General features: G+C 43.8%; 1 protein-coding gene across 2 annotated transcripts in view; it reads right to left on the bottom strand.

Moving 5' to 3' along the window:
* The window catches only part of ISM1 (isthmin 1), a 78,994-nt gene that overhangs the window by 39,808 nt on the left and 18,466 nt on the right, over positions 1 to 20,720 (bottom strand). The gene's annotated exons all lie outside the window — the stretch shown is intronic.

Below are 20,720 nucleotides of genomic sequence, written 5' to 3' on the forward strand. Positions count from 1 at the left end.
GTTCTCCTCTGTGCTTTCATGATGCACCTGTACAGCTCTGTGTGCTACTAGAAACTAGTAATGCCCACTATTAACAGGACCTCCCCGACACTGTGAAACAATTATAGAGCTGTCATAGGCTACGTACGGCCAGAAGTGAAGAGAAAGCTCCTGCCACCGGCACCTGTTCCCTTTCCCACCTGCCTGTACAGATTGTTCCTGTTTGGACTACTGTTCTGTTCTTCTCTAGGGAAATGGTGTGATTCCTGCTTGGAAAACTGGCAGCTGATGCAATTGTGGGCTCCTGACTTAGCTTAGCTAACCTTTCTCTGTAGGAAGTTGGGCTGTTAGCTCTATTCATGGATTCATTCAACAAACACTTCATGGATATTTATTATGTACCAGGTACTGTGTGAGGGTGAGACAGTGCCAACAGCACATGGCTTGTTAAGACAACTTTCCCAAAACTTGGAAGTGAAGCAAAAGGATGACTGCAAGTTTATCCCTTCGTACTGGGGCACAGGCCTGCCCCAAAGCATTTCATTCTGTAGGAGCATGTATCTTCACTTGGCTTATTATTTACTATTGATTAGGGCCCAGACTAAAAGTTACATGCTGGCTTGTAGATTTTCATTCTGTAGATACAGAAATGCTTTTGTCTAGTAGAAACAACAACTCAATGCTAACTGTTTTGTGGCTCTACAGGACAGTAATCAGTCTTAAATTTATGTTTACACATTTACTTCATCATCATTTTCTCCACTAACTTTATAAATATCTGTTTCTCAAATGCTCTGATATGGCATTAGCATCTCCCTTGTTCTTTCATTCATTTAGTTAAGTAGTTGACATGTTCTTCTTCTTTATTTGTATGAGATTCACATTTTTAATATTATGAAAATTTTATTTGGACAGGTTTTTGTCTTCTAATTTAGATTACAGAGGGGAAGTTAAGAAATGCTTATATCCATGTAAAATGCAAAGTAGAAACTGGGAAATTCCGAAGGAGTGGAAGTTTTCAATGTAAGGAAGTAAAATTATCCAGATTCCTTTTTTTTTTTTTTTTTTTTTTTTTTTTTTTTGAGATGGAGTCTCACTCTGTCGCCCAGGCTGGAGTGCAGTGGCATGATCTCGGCTCACTATAACCTCTGACCCCCAGGTTCAAGCAATTCTCCTGCCTCAGCCTCCCAAGTAGCTGGGACTACAGGCACATACCACTATGCCTGGCTAATTTTTGTATTTTTAGTAGAGATGGGGTTTCACCATGTTGGCCAGGCTGGTCTTGAACTCCTCAGGTGATCCGCCTGCCTTGGCCTCCCAAAGTGTTGGGATTACAGGCATGAGTCACTGCGCCCAGCCCAGATTCCTAATTATGATACCACAGCTCACCATCTATAAGGTCTTTAACATTACCATGTAATGCTCTCTCACTTTCTCTAAGAGACTCCTATCTGGATATTGGTCTAATGCACTGACAAGCCGGAACCAGTATGGAGAACCATGGCTTGTGAGCAGGACTTCCCTTGCATTTCTCCTCCTATGAGGGTCCTTATGGGGAGAACAGAAGGCCATGCACCAGAAGGCACCCAAACTCCTGTCGACCATTTCATTTTCCCCCCATACAATTCCCTACTCTGATCCTAGAGAAAAAAAGCTCCTCCCAGTGTTGTTCTCACCAGTGAGAATTCTACCATGAGAACCTCAGTTAACTGAGATTTGAGAAAAGAGAATCACAAGTTCTCAGAGGCTTTCTTTTGGGATGTTGTCATGAAGGAGGAGATACTCAACAGAGAACATGTTTACTACTCTCCTCATTATAAACATCATAATATTAGGATGTATCAGTTCGAGTCTGAGCAGGGGATGAATGGCACCCTCCAAGTGGATAACTAAGGAGAGCTTAATAAAGGGACAATTTAACATATCTGGACAAAGTGACCAGAAACCATCAAGAATGCTGTAGTATTCAGGGTCAGTAAAGCCAGGGAGAGCTCACATCTCCAGGCCTGAAGATGCAAGGACAGGGAGAGGCTACTGTTAACCAAAGGGAAAGGGAGAGTTGTGGGGTTGGAGGTAAGGTGGGCGTTCATTTCCTGCCATGCCTAGCACTGGCCAAACCCAATCAGAAGCCAGACAGCAAGGGAGCCTGTTGATGTAATACACTCAGATCATACGCCCAAGAAATAAATAGGGTGGAGAAAGGTGGAAAATGGATTGAGAGAGGTAAATAGAACATCTGGGGGACACAGACATGCTTGGGAGAAATAACAGCTATAATATCACCTATTCCAGGCACTATACATTAAATCTGGTCTCATGACATCCACATGAGGTAGACACGAGTGCCCCTATTCCACAGATGAGGAAATTAAGGCTGAGAGGCCCCTAGATAGTAAGCAGGCTACGAAATCCTTGCTCCTTTCACCACACGGTGCTGTCCAAATTCCCACCCTGGAGCTGGCTAGAACAAAATAGTCCGCAGCCGCTTTGAATTCCCTGGCCTCTCCTAAATGCTGCTCGGCTCCAGAATAACAGTTCTCAGAGGACTGGCTCAAGAACACCGGCCCGCAGCATACTGTGGATTTAATTCTCAACTCTGCTCCCTGACTTGGTTTGGTAGAGGAAGTCCTAGCCTCATTTTTTTTTTTTTTTTTTAGGAAAATACACATCTAGAGAACAGTACAGCCCAACACTGCTTTACTTGTGCAGTGTCATGGCTTTTTAGGGTTAATCAGTTCTCGTCAACAAAACCCACAGATATAGTGATGTCAAAAATGATGGATTATCACGAATTCAAGAGGGGAGAAGTTAGGAATGAAATGGCACATAGTACGCTATGTAAACATGAGAGCTATTCAGTGGGTCAGATGAGGCAGAGAACTGAGGAAGTAAGACACAGAGGGCCAGTCCCTGCAACCTTTGCCTCCCGGGTTCAGGTGATTCTCCCACCTCAGCCTCCCGAGTAGCTGAGATTACAGGCGCCCATCACCACGCTTGGCTAATTTTTTTGTATTTTTAGTAGAGACAGGGTTTCACCATGTTGGCCAGACTGGTCTCGAACTCCTGACCTCAGGTGATCCTCCCACCTTGGCCTCCCCGAATGCTGGGATTACAGGCATGAGCCATTGCGCCCGGCTGATACTCTCTTAAAGAAGCCAAGCTTCTCTGTTACTGTTACTTTATTTTCCAACCAATAAGGCACACAGAAAAATATAGTGTTTGAAAAAAGAGGAGCTTCATGTTGAGCACGTTATTTCCCTGCAGCTCGAGCTTTCTCACCTGTAAAATGGGTAGCATCCGTGTGGTAAAGACACTTCTTTTCTCCTCTTTATTATTCCCTTCTCTCATTAGCCTTTTCTAACACTCACTCTCACACTGTCATATTTTCTCTTCACTGTTTTTCCCCTCAGGCCCAGCTCCTATCTTCCCTAATGACAGCCACCCCTCCACCTCCTCCACCTTTTTCAAATGTCTTCTCTGTGCCAGCCTTGCCTAAACACTTTTATGTATCACTTCTACCAATTGGTTCTCAAAGCTTCCCACTGGGTGGATATAATTATCATCACCCCCATTGTACAGATGAGAAAACTGAGGTTTGGAATCCTGCCAAAGTCACCTGGCTCATACGTACTAGGGGTGTGTGAATTCTGGCTGACTCCAGAGATGCTTTAAAGCTGGACCAGCAGAGACAACAAAAGGCAGCCTGTGTGGGCTGCAGCTGCTAGGGAGAGTGAATACCTCTTCCAACAACCTCAGTGTAAAGAGAGTGCTCAGAATGCAGAGAAAGGACCAATACCACCAATTGCCCTCCTCTCCAAAAAGGTCCACGTTGAGGATGGAAGGAGCAGTGTTTCAGTCATTTGATTTTGAAGCCATTTAATCTCCATGATCCCATGATCCCCTATTAAAATACAACTAGTCTGAGAATAGTCATGTCGGACCTGCCTGGTGGGGGGAGGGCACAAGATGGGTTTTGGGACCCAACTCTCCATTTTTACAAAGCATAATCTAGAGGATTTTTTTTTTTTTTTTTGAGATGGAGTCTTACTCTGTTGCCCAGGCTGGAGTGTGATGGTGCAATCTTGGCTCACTGTAGCCTCCACCTCCTGGATTCAAGTGATTCTCCTGTCTCAGCCTCCTGAGTAGCTGGGATTACAGGCACCCACTACCACACCTGGCTAATTTTTGTGTTTTTAGTAAAAATGGGGTTTTACCATGTTGGCCAGGCTGGTCTCAAACTCCTGACCTCAGGTGATCTGCCCACCTCGGCCTCCCAAAGTGCTGGGATTACAGGCGTGAGCCACTGTGCCCGACCTCTAGAGAATCTTTGAAAAGGAGGGTGGCACATGAGCCAGGGCCCAGGACACAGGATTTCGAACTCCCAGCCTGATGCTCTCCTACTGGCTGCTTGAGTGTCATTGCCTGGTGGATCTTCACGGTTTTCCATGACTAAATTACAAACTGTCTTTCCCTCTTTATAACTGCAGTCACACCAAAAAAAACTCAGGAACTTTACTAAATATCCTTTGAATGAATGAATAGCTGGTTGGCGGGCTGGATGAACAAACAAGATTTCAAAGCCTGATAGGCATGGGCACAGTGGACTCCTTGTAGTTTCACTTAGGTCTACCATGCCATGTACATTGTACAATTTGTGCATGCTGCAAAGATGTCTGGTGAGGGGGCAAGTAATGGTTGAAGTTCAGACTGGAGGAAGGGGTACTATCTTCCCAGAGGGAATGACTTGTTGTAATTCATATAGAGGCTTATAAGTGCTAATAGATGCTCTAGTGTCACACTTCTTTCTGTCTACTCTACCTGCAAAGTCTTTCCTTCCCTTATCTGTATAGAAAACTCCTATGCATCCTTTAAAACCCTATTTAGATACTGCCTTCTCTGTAAACCTTCCCTGATCTTCAGCAGAGTTAATCCCTCCTTGCTCCTCATTACGTCTCTACCATATACATACTTTTCTTTTTCTACACATTATTAGACATTTACTCATTTTTGTCCAGTTTCTGGCTAAACAGTCACACACAAATAATGACTGAACTGTAAACTCAACTGTACAATGGGGTAAATTATATTAGCCATGTTAACATCTTCAAGTCCTTTAATATTTGCTAACAACAAACAGAGCATTTTTCATCCATTTTTCCAATTCCTCTGCCACTGTCCTAGTCCAGGCTGCCATCATTCTCTCTTCTATTCTTCAGGTCTCAGCTTAAATGTCACCTGCAGAGAGCGAGGACCTCCCTGATCATCTTATATAACCAGCGTTCTTTCCTAACCTTTAAAAGCTCCCCTCTATCGTTCTGCTTATTTCATTTGTAGTATTTATTAGCTGCAATTATTCTATGTATGGGCTCTCTTCTTTGTTGTGGCCCCTACCATGATGTCAGAACCACAAGGCAGGGACTGTGTCTGTTCTGTTGAGTTTGTGCCTCAGCACTTGGCCTGGAGCCCAGTACAGAGTAGGACCTCACTAAATGCTCTCTGAACGAATGGAAGGGACAATGAATACATGGAAAAGGAAGGAATGACAAACGGGATTTCAATGCCCAGTAAGTGTGGCCACAGTTGACTCCTCCTACATCTCTGGAACCATGTTTGGATTCTGGGATGTGGGAGGATGAGAAGAAGCTCTGGGAGAGGTGGAAAAGTTCTCACTGGCTCCGCTCCTGTTTTAGCCCTTACTTGTGTGGTGACCCTGAGTCCTGGCACAGGATGGCACAGTCATCTGCCTCTGAGTGATATCATGGGCAGTGCCCAGCTTCTCCCTTTGCCCAGAGAGATAATATAGAGACTGTGCTGGAGGTACCAACGGCTCCTGCCACCTGCCTGTGACCAAGTCACCACTGAGCTCCCAGCAAGTGCATTAGGAGCAGCCCTGGCAGAGTAACAGAGAACAGCAGGGGTCTAGGAAGCAGGTGCAGAAATGAGGCTCAGCAGGAGATGCCAGGGGCAGATATTTTGCTCGCTTAAATTCAATTCTGATTCTGAACATTTTCTGAATCTGCTTGCTTTTCTTCAAAGTCAACTATGAATTCAAAGATTTTCTATTTGTATGTACATCTGTTTATACTTAAATACACACATATATAAAGTATACATATATGGTTATATAAATATACATATATATTTGCAGACATAAATACACATTTAATTACTTAATTAATTAATTAATTTTTGAGACAGAGTTTTGTTCTGTTGCCCAGGCTGGGGTGCAGAGACGTGATCTTGGCTCACTGTAACCTCCGCCTCCTGGGTTCAGGTGATTCTCCTGCCTCAGTCTCCTGAGTAGCTGGGATTACAGGCATGTGCCACTATGCCTAATTTTTGCTTTTTTTTTTTTTTTAAGTAGAGACAATGGGGTTTCACCATTTGGCCAGGCTGGTCTTGAATTTCTGACCTCAAGTGATCCACCCGCCTCGGCCTCCCAAGGTGTTGGGATTACAGGCATGAGCCACTGTGCCCAGCCCATAAATAGACATTTATAAGTGTGTTTTTACATGTGTGTATAAACATACACATATATTTATATATACACGGATATGGATGTGTATGTGTTATTTTAATTTTAGCTTTTTTTTTTAATTTTAAGATATCTGAACTAGCCCATCGTTTCCTAACTGAGCTCACAGAAAAAATGATTATAATACTGAGTTATTAATTTAGTTCATGTGTTCTCAAAATGGGGGTCCCAGGCCAGCAGTGTTGGAATCGCCTGGAAATGTGTTTAAAATGCTGATTCTCGGGTCCCATCCCCTGTGGAATCAGAGCTTCTGAGGTGGGGCCCAGCAGCGGGCATTTGAGCAAGGCCTCCCGGTGATTCCCTCCAGGCTCACACCTGAGAACCTCTGCTCTCACCAGGAGAAGGTGAGGAACAGTGGCTGGTAAGGAGTGATCATTCTGAACGGTACTTTGGCAAAGGGAGATGCTTTCCAGCAAACACAGGACTCTCAAAGAATGCACTTTTATCTTGGAAAAGCATAATCAGATCAACAGCGAATGAGCTCCAAGGCATCCCATCCAGCTTGGGGAGACCCTCTGAGTGGTCACCCACTCCTCAGAGATGCCCCTACGATAACACCATGAGGGAAGGCAGAGCTCCTCACCCTCCGGGTCCCTGGGTGAAGGAAGTTTTCCACTGAGCAAGTGACATAAGAGATCAACACGCAGGGTGAGAAGATCAAAAACCCTGAAGATGGAGGGTGAACTGTGAGACTTGGTTCCTTCCTGCTTTTCCCTGCGTCAATAAATGCTAGCTTTGCCAGGCCTGCTTGGGTAACAAGTACCCCAAACGGGGCAGCAACGGGCCTCCAACTGATTTCTCCCTCACTGTGTCTATCTCTAATTAAGCCACACAGGTCCATGGGGAAGGACAGGTTGGTTTCAGATTGGCTACTGGATGAGATAAACTTTTCTAGCTCAGAGGTCTGGCAGAAGATTAAACAAGATCTGAGACGGGGGCTGGGGACCCCAGGTGGGCCTAAGAGAGAGGAGAAATTATCCGTCAGTAAATGAGATAAGTGGGAAGACAGAAGGTGAGAGACAAGTGAAAGAGGAGAAAAATAGTTTCCTTCAGTTGCCCCAAAGGCCAAGTTACTATTATCATGGTTTTAAGATGGCTCCTCTTTTTTTTGAGACAGTCTCGCTCTGTCACCCAGGCTGGAGCGCAAGTGTCATGATCTTGGCTCACTGCAAGCTCCGCCTCCCAGGTTCACACCATTCTCCTGCCTCAGCCTCCTGAGTAGCTGGGACTACAGGTGCATGCCACCACACCCGGCTAACTTTTTTTGTATTTTTAGTAAAGATGGGGTTTCACCATGTTGGTCAGGCTGGTCTCGAACTCCAGACCTCAAATGATCCACCCGCCTTGGTGTCCCAAAGTGCTGGGATTACAGGTATGAGCCACTGCACCAGGCCCAGATGGTGCCCCTTTAAACTGAAGAGCTCCCGGATGCAGCAAAAGCCTCCCCATGATGAACCCATCAGCAAAGATAAATCTCAGACCATCCAACACCTAACCTGTAGTTTTCCTGATTAAAGCAATGATTCATGTATGAAGGTGAAGAAGGACAATCTATTTGTTCCCAGCATATACACTGCAGCCATCATCAAAGCCAAACAGTCCCTACTCCAAGGAAAAAGCATAACTTCCTGAGCTGCATTCATTCACCATCTCCCCTGTGCGCTTGCTCCTTGTCCTTCCAGGGACATCTTCCAGAAAAAAGGCCTGAGGGATCCATTCACACTCTTGTGTCTTAAGGCTCCATAGACAGGGCCAACTGCTGCCAATAATCTAACTCAAGAAAATGCTCTTTTCAGAGAAATCTCACACCCCTCAACTGGAAAGCTCATGTAGCAACCAGAGCTTTGCTTTCCTCCAGCAAATTTATACCTCACCCTGTGAATATGCCATTTGCTTGCTTCAGCTTAGACTCTCCCACTTACTCCCCAAGTCTGCAGATATACAGATTGACATTTTAGGTAGAGCCAAACCCATTTTTAACCAGAGTCCTGGGTATTCAGTTACTAAGAGTTTGGCTCCAAGTTCTAAGTGCTCACCCTCCCCAGTGGTGTACAGAAAAGTCACACGGTAAGCAAAAAGTTCTCCAACATGGCACGCTGTACAAACTTATGAATGGTTTCTTTCAAAATCCTGACTTTTGAAAGCAGGCTTGAGAAGGTCAGAAGATAGAGTCTGTTACAACTCTTGCTTGCTCTCTGACCAAAGGAAATATATTTCTAGCTCTAGCTTCTCCAAAGAGAAAGTCTCATAATCTCTACCTCCCACATACCACGCTGGTCCCCTTGCTCCCTGCACCTCACTTTCTCTCATGCCAGATCATGATCTCAGGCCGTAAGTCCAACTCACAGAGGATCCCATCCCCAGAATTCTGCCTTCCCCCGCAAAGTGGAATTTCTCCCATTCCGGGTTTTGAACAGAGATTCCATGACGCATGTTTGATCTCTTCACGCTCCATTTTCATTAGTCCTTCACACTCTCCATCACTTGGAAAAATACAAACAGCATGGTTCAGTTTGAAGGTTAAGAACTGACAGTCTCCATAAACATTTTTACAATAAAAGCTGACTTATCCACTGCCAGAATTTGATGTCTGTGGAAGGGGGGTTAGATGGAATGGAGACAGGGAGCGGGAAGTGAAAACCTTCAACATTAGAAGGAGAGGACAAGTGCTCGCCATTCAATTACTAGGTGAAAGAAATCCCCAGTGCTTTGCTGGCCAAAAAATGACTAGGTTGATCTCTGAATTATTAAAGTATTATAGGGAGAGAGGCAGAAATCCAAGGAGCAGAACAGCTATTCCTGACTTATGGAAAATACAAAGCCATCAATGGTCATAAGTTATAAAATTTCCAGGTCATGAATATTAAAAGTGGCCTATGAAGAGATGATAAAATAATTCTCAGGATGTTTTCAGTAGGGAGAAGCAGAGCATCTAAAATAGATGGGGGCAAAGGAGACCTAGAATGTAAACCACACTCATCCTAAACCACCCAACATACTTAAAGGCTGAAATCACCTAATTAGCTGGGATTCACTTTGATGGTGTGTGGGCAGATGAGCTGCAGGGCATGTATTCATTTACTCATTCAATATGTAATTACTGAGAGCCAATTACTCCATTCCAAAGACTGGAAATACAATAGGGAGCAAGATAGACATTAATCTTACCCTCATGGAGCTTACAGTCCACAGCAGGGGTTCCCAAATGTACCTCCTGATGCCTCAGTCACATCCCAAACCACATAAATCAGACAGGGAGTTTGGGGAAGGGTCCAGGCACCAGGACCTTAAAAAGATCCCTAGGCGATTCCAGTGTGCAGCAGGTTTTGGAAGCGGCTTGGCCTGCTTAACTGTGTTGCCATGGTTTGCCCAATCAATGAGGACCAAAGCCTGCCCATTACTCACTCCTTTCCTGCTCTGTTTGCTAAAACTCCATATGCCCCTAAGGACTTCATTCTCACATCTTCAGTACATGTGAAATGCTCTGCAAGCTGAATCGACTCTGAGCCTTATCAAAGGAGTTTCCTAACTGAAAGCACCAGCCACATCCTTGAAAGCTAGTAGGGGCCCTCTTTATTCCAAACCTAAAGTTGGACACAGTACCCAGTGTATAATCTGATAATGGTATAAAATATTTGAAACCCAGGCCATCCCAGAAATCCTAAGCCTCCTGGCTACCCTATCAACGTGTTCATTTCGTGGCATGAACCCTGGCAGCAGACTACCAGCAGTTTTCCATCTCCAGATTTCTTTGTTAAGGTAGAAAAAGAGAACATGCTTGATAGCTCTTCCCTTCTGTTCACTGTGAGCTTTTATATCCAGTTCCCTTGGAAGTGATCAATGGAAATCCATTATAGACTTTCTTGGGCCTCCTCCTGGATTTTCATCAATTTGGAAAGGAAACATTACATTAAGCCTTTTTCTGGAAGACCCCAGGAATTTTTGCACATGAGAAAAAAGGAAAAGAGAATGCAGAAAGGAGTCTGCTTTAAAGCTGTAATGAACATGCCAGGAAACAAAACAAGACAAAAAATGATGGAGGCTGACAAAAATGGTTCAGGAGAAGTACTCCCCTTTGCTTCCCATTGTGTGTTCCGAAAGGCAAAGTGGTCCCCACTCAAGCGACCAGAGCCTGCCAGTTGGCCAATTCAGCAGCATTCCACTACAGAGATTAAAACCAACTTTATGACTGTGGTGCAAATAATAAAGAGCCTGGCAGGGTTTCCTTCCAAAATGAAAGCTCGTTTATTTTCCGAGGTGTATAATTTGGTTGTAAATGTTTCCTTTGGGCCAAAACATCCTCAATTGGGTTTTTGCCTGGAACACATCACTACTTTGCTGGAGAAGAATGGACTCCGTGTGGTCCTGCCGTGTCTGTCCACCCGGGGCACGGAAGGGTTCCAGCTGGCCTGCCTGCGTTTCACGTCTGGAGGCAGTGGTCTGCTGGCAGAACTAGGGGTGGGAGGCAGGGGAGGCTGGCCTGGAATGGCTGCAGCAGCTCCGCAGCCCTAGTCCATCTGTGAAACGGGCAGGCTCGCAACTGATCTCCCTCCTGCCTGTTTTCAGTACCTTTCAGTGGGGGGGAGAACAGAAGATCATTGGAACCCTGATTCCTGTGAGATTTGGCTTTTTCCTACCCAGGTCTTTGTGTCCTTATTTTATTTATCTTTTCAAAAATCATCCTAAAAAATCCACCCAGCAATGAGTAATATTTGGATAAAGGCAACAGGTTCTTTGCAGGGCTCCGGAGCTGACCACATGTACGTGGGGCCTGAACTTGGTCCATGATGTTTAGCCTATCTTACCTAAACATAAACAGCTTTTTCTCCTGTACAAGCAGCTTAAGAAGTCACAGCGCTTTTTACCAGTATTTTCATGTTGACCAACTCTCTTACATCATATACTTTCACCTCGCTTTCCATTTGTCCTTTCATGTTAATTCAAAGCCAGTGCTCGGTTTTGCAGATAGAAATATATTTATTCCACTGGCTTCCCCGCCTCACCCCTAAATGGCAGGTCATGCAGAACAGGGAAACATCTGGGGATCAAGGGAAGAGTCTCAAAAGTCATCATGTGCCATCCCTTCAGGTTGTTTCAAACTGTCCCTCTAACACTGGGTTTCGGACGAAGGAGAGGAAAAGAAATGAACTGAAAGGGGAAAACAAACTTGGCACATTTCACCCTGGGTACATGTGAAGAACACTGGTAGAAATTAGTAATATGAGGCCTGGCTCAAGAGAAAATTCAATGGTTTTATTTATTATGAAATCACTTGCTGGGAAATGATGCAGTATGCTTTCGCTAAACTCAAGATTCTCCTGAGACTGATCTTGAAGTAGTTATGTCAGGCAAGGTGTTGCATTAAAAAAAATAGCTTCCTCTGGAGTGGAGACATCTCCCTGCTAAGGCCCATCATCTTTTCAAAATAATATCAAATTTTCCAGTGACATGGTTCTTCCAAGACAGTTCACACACCAGCAATGCAGTTCACACTCAGCTTTTTGGATAATCACCTGCTGCTGGATATCAGACCCCTTGTTGCTTCAAGTGGAGCAATAAGAAATGCTCATAAAGAAGAATCAAGTTAAGAAATGCTAGAGAGTAAGAATATCTGACAATCTGACACACAAACAAATGTACTACTATGAATCGGGCAGCCACAACCTCAGTCTCCTAGCAACTCCCTGGCTCTAGTTCATTTCTTCTGCACTTTTGGATGCTGCCATCACCCACATAGCCCACCTGGAACTTGGAAAATCAGGTTTGCACAGCACTTGGAAACCACAATACTGACACATGATGAACAAGTCATAGAGGAAATTCTGACTTTCCTCTGGATCAGACCCACAAAGGCAAGGGATTTAAGACCACTCCTCTTGCATGAATGTCACTTTTGCACTGTGGTTAGAGGATTTTGTTCTAGGACACACACATCATACTGAGATAAAAGAGAAACCAAGATCCTACTTCTTTTTGAAAACCGTAATTCTTTCCTACTTCACTACCTTATGTCAATATATCTGAGCCTCCGGGGCTGTAAGTCACTTCCTGTCATGGTCAGGTTTCATCTCCTTTATGAAGCTTTCAATACTTCTCACAGTTCCCAGGTGCAAACACGACTTGGCTGAAAGTCATTTTGAATTCAAAATATTGCCTACAGAGGCCTGGATGGTGGGTTTTGAGAAATAATTATCCCTCATGCTAAAGTATGTCTTTTAAGTTGCTCCTCCTACCTACACACACACACACACACACACACACACACACCCCTCACTTTGCTGCCAAAATGCTGTGGTTTCAGCCACGGCATCCAGCAAAGGTGTCCTGGGTCATTGGAACCCTCCTGACCTGTACAGGTTACAAGCTACTGATAACTTCATCAGATGGGCAGACGTGAATCAGGGGTCAGGAAGGGACACGCTGACCCTTAAAAACACAACATTTCCTGATGCTGTGTTTTTGGTAAGTTGAAAAGTTCACTTCACAGAAGAACAAGAAATTGCAGACCCAGACCCTCTTTCTGTCTCTAAATCTCTTCTTTTTTCTTTCTTTCTTTCTTTTTTTTTTAGACGGAGGTTCACATTTTTTTTGCTCAGGCTGGAGTACAATGGCGCGATCTCGGCTCACTGCAACCTCTGCCTCCCGGGTTCAAGTGATTCTCCTGCCTCAGTCTCCTGCTAAAGTAGCTGGGATTACAGGCATGTGCCACCACACCTGACTTTGTATTTTCAGTAGACACGGGGTTTCACCATGTTGGCCAGGCTGGTCTCTAACTCCTGATCTCAGGTGATCCACCCGCCTCGGCCTCCCAAAGTGCTGGGATTACAGGCATGAGTCACTTGGTCCAGCACTATTTTTTTCTTTTTTTAAAATCTATGTCTCACTCCCTCCTTTCCCCTGGAATGGTTTAAAAAGAGAGAGAGAGAACGATATTCATTACAATGCAAGAGTTACCAAGTGACTCTAAATTGCTTTATTAAAAACCAAGTCCAGTCAGGTGGTTTTACATTGAAAATAAAAAAGAAAAGATATGAATGGAGAATCCCAAATCAGTTACTTTCTTCTTATAAGGCCGGGGTATTGGGGGATTGGACAAGGTCTTAGAACTTGGGAATTTAATCATGGCTCTGCCATTGTCCATTTCAGGCAAGTAGGTAAACTTTCTGGGTTTCAGGTTTCTCATCTATAAAATGAAAAAACAGTATCTGCTCTGCCTCCTGAAATGTGGTGAAGGCATTTTGGAAAGCATAACACTCCCTGACCTTCCAGACTTTCTTGGGCACTTCCCTTATGCAAGTAGCTACACCGCGTGCCGTGGGTGTAACAGAGAAGTAAGCTATGACTGCTGGTCTCATGGCCCTTCCTCTGTCCTGGCAGGCAGAGTGGGGAGTAGGGATGCTTCATACCCACAGATAGGCATGGAGCAGGAAGCACGCAGTATTCACTCAAATGGATGAACCATGCTGTGAGGGTTCAGAAGTGGGCCCATTTCTACCTTGACAGTTCACAGAAAAGCTTTTTTCTTTTTTGTGAGATGGAGTCTCGCTGTGTTGCTCAGGCTAGAGTGCAGTGGCATGATCTTGGCTCACTGCAACCTCCACCTCCTGGGTTCAAGCGATTCTCCTGCCTCAGCCTCCTGAGTGGCTGGGATTACAGGTGCCCACCACCACACTCGGCTAATTTTTTTTGTGTGCATTTTTAGTAGAGACGGGGTTTCACCATGTTGGCCACGCTGGTCTTGAACTCCTGACCTCAAGTGATCTGCCCACCTCAGTCTCCCAAAGTGCTGGGATTACAGGCGTGAGCCACAGCACCCAGTCCACAGAAAAGCTTTTGTGGCCTGTCCAGAATTTTTGCAACTGGAAAGAGGGCAAAGAACATCGGAGTGGGTGGGTACAAGGAAGAGTGAAAGTCTAATTTGGCTGAAAATGCATCCTGTAAAGTGAGGGGCAGGAAAGGTGGATCAGTTCCAGATATGGAGTTCCTCAGTATCTGTTCTGAGGCATAGAAAGGGGAATGATTGGAAGTTTGTGAGCAGAGGAGAGCAACAGTTTAGAAGATGAAACTAAGTATTATTTTGAATTGACATGAAAGGAGAGAAATGAGAAATGAAATAAAATGAAGGAATTAAGGAAATCTGGAAAAGTAAGGACCCAGGTAACTACCCTAGGGTGTGCAGGGGAACTATCACTATTGGGACACGCAGGAATGGGCAGGTACATGTGGACAGGAGTATGGCAGACAGCTTCTGAAATGGCCCTCAATGACCCCGTCTCATGGAACATACAGCCTTGTGCAATCCCCTCCCTTTGAGTGCAGGATGGAGCAAACAACTTGCTTCTAACAAACAGGGCATGGCAAACATGATGGAATGTCACTGAGATTAGGTGACAACAACTGTGGATTTTGTCTTGCTCATACTCTTTTTCTAGCTTTATTCACTTACCCGCTCTGATACATTCAGCTGCCATCCTGGGACTTGCACCATGGAGAGGCCCACATGGCAAGGAACTGAGGGTACCTTTACCGTAGCCTGTGAGAGACCATGGGCCAAGGGATCCAGGTAAGCTGTGTCTGAATTCCTGACCCACGGAAGTTCTGAGATAATAAACGTGTTCTTTTGAGCAGCTATGGGGTAGCATAAGTATGGGGTAATTTGTTACACGACAATAGATAACTAATACAGGAAGGAAGATATTTAACCAACATGAGATGGCAGGGAATAAGTGCTTTCTGGTATTAAAATCCCAGACTCATGGTCTTTTTTGACTTTAGGAACATTTTATAAAAAGAAACCTCTCCACCACTCCTTTCTTTCATTGTTTCCTAGAGTTGATTAAAGAAACATGACCTGATGTTCAATTTCAAAAGACTCAGGGGGGCCTTCCAATAGAAAACTGGCAGGAAATTAATGCCATATACACCAGGCAAGGCAGATGTTTCTGAATATGACACTTAGGTGAAACACACCTTTCCCTTTTACACATTTTACTCACTTTTGACTTTGCAAAGGCAGTTTATTTCTAGGGGGATGAAAAGGGGGACATATCTTCTCAACAGAAAATGGGGTCTTCCTACAAATCCATGCGACACTAAAATACCTAATGATGGTAAACAAAAAACCTGGCCAAGGATTTTGAAGAAACCACATTATCTCTTTATCTGTGTTGAAATTATGGAAGTATATAGCAAAGGTAATACCATGCCTGTGAACTGGAATAAGCCTTCATGCTAAATGAATATCTTTAATATGTTTTTATATACAATATGTTTGCTTATCATTAAATTCTTTTCACTAGTCATCTTGCTGTGTGAAAACAAATCATCACAAAGCTGCCTTACCAAATAATTTGTAGGACTTTACGACATGTAATGTCCAAATAAGTGACCACTATATATTTTCATTAGCTTATGCTGATTTTTTTGCATAGGACATCTTCTACAGTAGTGGTAATCCTCCATATTTCAGCTGACACCTCTATGTGAGCTGTGGTCATCTTAGTGTTCAGAGAGTCCCCTCTGCCCACATGAAAACCAGTCAGAGACGAGCCGTTTTGAATCAAGTCTCCTGCTCTTGTAGACTTTTAATTTGACCTTGGAATGTGCAGGCAGACCTCTGCATTTAATCCAAGATTGAGGCAAGTTTTCTCTTTGCCTAGGTTTATCTTGTCTGTCTGTGAACAAAAGAGAGGATAGCAAAGTACCTTGTTTGGATTTGTCTATAAATGTGACCTTCCTGAACTGGCTAACAGAGCTCTTTTTCTGACCTGCAGATGAATCAGCAATGCCTACATTGGAGATGTGGTAATAGACAAACATTCCCTTCTGCAAATACCATGAGCATTGAGGTCTATCCCCATTCCACTAAAGCAAACATATCTGGAAAACTGAGAAACAATTCCAGCTTCCCTTCAAATATCTAACTATTTCAGGAAAACTGTGCCTGCTATTCTAACTGCAAAAATACTATGAACCTCTAAGTCTTGTCATTCCATATAAAATGAGTTGTAACAATTTCTACTGAAAGCCTGTTTTGCTGATTAGTTAATGGATAGACATAGTGCAAACAGATGCTTAACGGTGATAGATATAGCTTAAAATTCTGGGCACGCTCAATTTCTTCCCTAGGTTTTGGCATTAGTGAAGGGCTAATTATTTTTTTATTCATAGCTTATATTTGAAAAAGTGAGGGGATGCATGGCAGATGGTCATTTTACTGCTTTTATAATAAGAGAGACCTAGAGGTCAGGCAGGAAGAAGACAAACAGCTGAGAGTACAGCCCTAAGTGTGGAACACTGCAGAATCTTAAAAGCATAAGCCATATTGAGTAAAGAGTCAGAGAGGGCTAGCTTTCTAGCAAAAATACACGTCTTTGTGCCACGACGCTGGAGGCAACTCTTTTCAGGGAATACATTTCCCAGTCATCCCACGTCAACGGATGATCCATGTGAGCAGAAGTGATGTATGTCACTTCTGAGCTGGGACTGTTAAGAAGACATCAGGGCCTCTATCATCCTGGGTCCCTGAATGATTGCATGGAACTGACCACTAAGAAAGCTGAGGGTGAAAGATGTTAAATGTTGTGCCCATGGTCACAGCCAGTTAGTGACACAGCAGGGACTTGAAGTTATGTCTTCTGACTTCCAAGGCAAGAGTTCTTTTTGGTAATAGATAAGGAACTTCTTCCCCAAGCCACGCAGTCACGGTGATGAAAAGCATGGACTCTGGTGTCCAGACAGCCAAAGTTCAAATCTTGCCTCTACCTCTGCTATCCGTGTGACTTGGGCAAGGTACTTAATCTTATTGCGTAAAATGAGGATAATAATAATGCCTACCTCAAGGTGTTGTTTTGAAGGTTAAATAAGTCAATATTAATCAAATGCTTAAAAAAGTGTCTGGCCCATAGTAGGGACTATTTAAGTATATGACAAAGGCAAGTAGATAAAATCAGGTGAAATCTGTATAACTATCAGCTCCCATCACTTCACACATGAACACTAAGGGACGTGATTTCTTAAGCTATGGCTGCCAACCTCACTGATTGAGGCTCAAGTAATTCCTACCCCTCATCTGATGCTTTTATACCAACCTAAATCAGCATAGAAACAACAGCCTAGAAGCCACCATGCCAATGAGCAAAGGGTCTCACCTCCATTCAAGAGAAGCTCAGGACCATTCCTATCATGGCTACCCCAGTTGCCATCAAGAGACCAGGCTCTCGACTCTATACATCTCTGAACACTTAACTGGACTCAGCCTTTCCTCCTTCACCTTCCCAAACCTGTCCTTTACTGGCCTTCTAGGGCTCTTACTCCATGATAATCAATCTCTCATTTTCCACTTCTCTGAACATCCCCTCAACCTCCTTCTGATCTTCCTGGTCCCATGGCTACCTCCTGACCTTTTCTTCCCCTTCCTCCTGAAAAATATAAACAAAAACCAGACAAACAAATCCTGCTCCTTTCAAGATGTTGGATGTTCCAACTGCTCTGTGGAGTTTCTGGTCATTCTCTATTCATTGAAAAGCCCAGCTTCTGGCTTAGTCTTCATTACCATTGACCTCCTGTTATCCTTTTTGGTGACTTCAACATCCACATAGATGACCTCCCCAGTTCTTGGACCTCCTCACCTCCTACACCCTTTCCCTCTACTGCATCTCAACCACCCTCTTCCCTAGACCTGTTGTCAGTAAACTTTCTAATAAAGACACTTCCCGTTCTTTTAACTCATTTTTCCAGTTTTAAAACTAGTTGAGATGTCTAAGCCACTACCATTTTCTCAACTCCCTTCAGCATTCTCTTGTTTTTACTTTCCTTCCTTGACGTGTGTTCTTTTATTTTAATCATTTCCTTGCAACGGCTCTCAACTCTGCTTGCCCCCTTCTCTTCTCCTTATATAGTTGACTGGCAACACTTCCATTTTGGTTGAACTCAGTGATCCAACTTCTGTAAGTTAGTAGCCAAGCAGGTGGGTGATGGGAACAATAAAAGCATCCAACTTGACAAACTTGCTTTATTTTAGATTCATGTCCTCAAACCCTCAAATGAATACTAAGCGCTGTTCCAAAATCCAATTGCCCTTCCTTCACAATCTTACTTGCTTCAGTACCCAAGATGACCATTTCATATCTTCTCTCCTCAAATGTCCTACTTATGCTCCTGCCCTCCCTTCATATTTCACTGATGGAACAGGAGTCATGGGATGGTAACTCTTTTATTACCATTACTCTATCTATTCTCCTGTCTGCATAGCTCATTTTCTTCCTCTTCCCAATTGTTGCACAGAATAAGCTTTCCTGCTTCTAAGAAAGGCCAATGCTCACACATAGCCTCTTGCCTTCTTGAAGGATTCACTCCTCATTTCTCCTCTCTCAGTTTTGCATCCTCAGTCTCTCCCTCTCTATTGGATCGTTCTCATCAGCATCACAGATGCCCTGGTATCTCTGATCTTACACGAACCAAAAACTCTTTTTTGACCACATGTTCATATATCTCCTCTTTATAGTAAAACTTTTGCAAGACTTATTTGTATATTCTGTCTCCATTTCCTCACCTTCCATTTATTCCTTTACCCAACAGACACTGGAGTCTATTCCCATGATGCCTCTGCAACTGCTGTCATTCAGGTCACCAGTCATAGCTGCGTTGCTCAGTTGAATGAGCACGTCTCTGGCTTCATCTTTTTTGTTCTCACAGCAGTATTCAATAGAAGTCCTCTCTCCTTAAGGCATTCTTCTCCCCTGACTTCTGTGACACCATCCCTCTTGGTTCTCCTTTTACCACTTTGGTCATGTCGTCTCACTCTCAGCTTGTCCACTTGACAACCTCCCTGCTATGATCTTCACTTACATGTCCCGGAGGCATCTCATATTCCACATATCCCATGTAAATCCACTGACACGAACTCTACCCTTGTAAAACTGGAAATTGTCTTTGACTCTTCACTTCTTAACTCTGAAATGCAATCCACCAGCATACCCTGTTGGCTCTGTCTCAAAATTGTGTCTTGCATCCATCCACTCCTCTCTACCCTGGTCCACATCCCATTACCTCCTACCTGGATTATTATGAAATTTTCTAACATATCTATGTTTTTCCCTCTCATTCTCCACTGATCAGATGGAGCCATCATTTAGAAGCTCTTCAATGGCTTCTTCCTCACCAGTCCTAGAACAGCCATATTCTTTATCATGACCTGCAAAACTCTTGCTTTTTTCTACAAGTTCATGTGCCACTTTCTTCCTTACACACTGTTCTCCAGTCTCTTTTCCATCCCTTAGTCATGCCAAAGTCCTTCCCACCTCAAGGCTTTGGTGTTTGTGATTCCATCTGCCTGACCGGCTCTCCCAAGTTCTTTGCAGAGCTGGTCCTTCTATCCTCCAACTCAGGACTCAAGTGTCACTTTTCCCTCAAGTCCTTCCTTGACCACCCTCTTTTAGTAAGAACTCTCAGTTATTCCCTGTCTTTTGCTCCCTGTTTATGTCCTGCTAAGCACCTATAACAATCTATAATAATTTCTTTATTATGAATCAATTCTTGTCAGTTTTCTTTCTAGAACACAAGCTTGTTCTCTATTGAATCTCCAGTGCCTAGCACAATATCTGCTCATCATAACCACGCGATATGAAAGTGCTGAATGAATGAATGGAATTGTAGAATGCTAACTAGGTGGCTGGGCAGTGCTCAATGCTTATATGTACATTATTTCATTTGCCTGACTGCAGTTTTGTTGTATATTAAATAAAAGAGAAAATTCATGTCCATTTAATTACTTTTCTGCTCCTGTAACAACCTAACAGCAACCACCATGTAGCAGGACCCCAGCACTTTAGATGTACGTTTAAATTCTCTTCAGCTAAGCGGGGCTATAAAAACTTTTACAGATGTTCAGGAATGGGGGGTTGTGTGGTTCCTGAAAGATGACTTGCTTTGGAGTCTGGTACTGGCTGGCACTAGGATGAATGAATGGTATGGTCTTGGCCAAATCTTTTAATTTCTCCAGGTTTTAGATTATTTGTCAATGAAATGAGACATTGGGGCTTGACTATCTTGCCAACAACAACATTCTAGAATTTGTGGAGTGTCTGCAACCTGCCTTCTAAGCAGAGTGCCTCACCATGGAGTGCAGGCAGGTTGGAGCACAGATGAAGCCCCGGTCCAACCTGGGCATTCCTGCAGCCACGTGCAGTGACCTTTGCGTATGTGA

The sequence above is a fragment of the Trachypithecus francoisi genome, unplaced genomic scaffold, assembly GCF_009764315.1.
Source record: "Trachypithecus francoisi isolate TF-2019V2 unplaced genomic scaffold, Tfra_2.0 Lachesis_group21, whole genome shotgun sequence".
Classification (NCBI taxonomy): domain Eukaryota; kingdom Metazoa; phylum Chordata; class Mammalia; order Primates; family Cercopithecidae; genus Trachypithecus; species Trachypithecus francoisi.